The sequence below is a fragment of the Lemur catta genome, chromosome 7 (genome assembly GCF_020740605.2).
Source record: "Lemur catta isolate mLemCat1 chromosome 7, mLemCat1.pri, whole genome shotgun sequence".
In the NCBI taxonomy this organism is placed as follows: domain Eukaryota; kingdom Metazoa; phylum Chordata; class Mammalia; order Primates; family Lemuridae; genus Lemur; species Lemur catta.
The window spans coordinates 88645563-88647971 of NC_059134.1; positions in this window are offsets into that span (position 1 = coordinate 88645563).

Genomic DNA, 2409 nt, shown 5'->3' on the forward strand with positions numbered 1-2409 from the left:
GTCACCATCACCTTAATGTTTTCCTCTTCCCAAGGCATAGACTATGCAGACTTTGCTTTGCCAACAGCACAATGACACTGGGCTTTCAGGCTCAGCATAGGTTTATACTAGATCACCTCAAGTCTGCACAATGAATGCACATCACTGCCAGGGGAAGGTAGGTTTCCTGAAAGCCTGTCTCACTCTGACATTTCTGCAGTTATCAGCTCAATAAGGGAAAGATGCTGATGGACGGATTTAGCTTCCCCCTTTAAGCAAATCCTCTCACCCCTATGCACCCTGCCACTTGATCTCTCTGTGTGACGGGGGCCCCTCTGTCAGGAAGCATTTTGTGCAAGATGCCCTCAGTGGCTCGAGAATGGCAGGGCAGTGCCAGGGGGATGGCAGCAACTGCTGCCACTGACACATTTTAGTCTGGCCATAGCAGGCCACTGTCAAGCAGAGGAACCAACAAAGGAGCCATGGCGACTGCCTGGGGCTCAAATTGGATCATCTCTCCCTGTATGGGAAAAAAATAAATTTCAGCCACTCAGCAGTGGGGACGATGGGGGAAGCCTAAGGAAGCCTGAACTCTGACTTCCCTCTTGGATTTGACGGCTGGCTTCGATGGCTGGCTTCGTGCCAAATGCAAAATTACATCTGAACCCTTAGCACTGCTCCAGAATAGCAGAGATACACTCAGCTGAAGATGAGAATACTTCAAGGTGAAATGTCTTTTGGGAAGATTTTTATTTTTATGTTTTTGAGCTGCTGGATCAATGTTCTTAGATACAAGTGTTAGATTCCTGCATTTCTACTGGGTCTGCTCCATGTGTAAAAGTTTGGATTGACAGCTCTCATAAGGCCAGTTGCAACTCCTCGATTATCAGACAGGGACAACGGCAGGCAATGCCTTCTCCCCTCCCCTCCGCTGCCCACAGAGCTGCCTCTTGTCTTTCCTTAAAAAGGAGCAGCCCAGTTTCAAGCACCATAGGATATTGGTATCACAGAGAAGGACCCTGGAGCTTAACCAGCCCAGCCATCTGTCTGTGGCATACACAAGAGGAAACGAAGGCAAAGAGAAGGAAAGGGACTTTGGCAAGTTAGATGTTTTGATCATTTCTTTATTTCCTTTGCCTTCCCAGCAGCACGCTGCCCTCCTCCTGAAGTGTAAAATCAGTCCTTCCAACACTAGGTGGAGTAGAGGATTCTAAATGACTTCCATAGGCGAGGGACTTTTATAATCAATACCCTGTAGAGAACAGATGAAACATCAACTCCTACTCAGACCTTAGAGGAAAAATGCATGAAGGAAGGAGAGAGAAATGTATGTATATAGTGGGAGAGTGAGACACAGAGAGAGAGAGAGAGAGAGATTATTTGTGAGCAAGTAAGCAGGGATTGGGGGGGAAGAGAGAGAGAATACTCCTGGATATTACCTTAGGGGGCTTAGGTTTAAATATTGACTATTCGTGGCCTAATGCAAAATAACCAATTACATGACTCTTTTAAAGTGAAGAATATTGAAAGAAGATAGAAAAAAAATCTAGCCTGAAGCACTAAGAAGCTAATTTTATCAGTATCAAAATAGTGAAGATGAACTACCAGGAGAAATCAAATGGTATCATTTCTCCAACTGAACCTTGAATTATTTTCTAAATGCAAAGGCTATAAAGAGCAAATTGAAATTCTGACTTCCTGTTGGCCCTACAACTCTAAATTGTGCTTGCAAAAGATTTATTCTATGTCTCTCTTCACATTTCAATGACTTTCCTTATACATTTGACTAGAGAAGACCCATGTGAACACAATATATTTGGCATCAAGTAATGGAATTTTAAGTAAAACTTGGGATGAATATTTGTTCATAGAGCTCCTATTATCAAAAATATAATGAGAAACGCAAACTGCTTTTAGTATTGGGATTAAAGATATTTTACTGTATTGAGTTAGCATCATTTTTCTACCTTGCATGTTTCTATTCATGTGTATTTTTATTGTTGTCATTTCTATGGCTTCAAAAGATTTGCACAAAAAAAAGATTTAAATCATAGCAGGGTTTGGTCTGTTTGAAACTGGTGCAGAAAGCAGCAAGATTTCTTTCTCATGCTCTGCAAACCAGGGAGCTAGTAACTCCAAACAGGGAAATAAAAAGCAAAAAAATCTACATCAGATGCCAAATACTAATTGTGGTCCTGGTTCCTGGAAAGAGGCTTCAAAGTGGACCTTGATGACATGAAATGAAAAAGAGGCAAAAACAGTTAACATGAAAGCTTTCTTTGTGCACACCTGTGCAAGTCTTTGATATTATATTGATTGAGAACCTCTTTAAGGAATAAATTTTGGCATTAAATTACCTCAAACAGCCATGAAGGCCCTCACTCAATCTCTTAAATGTTCTTACATCAGGGGAAATTTATTATGTAATGG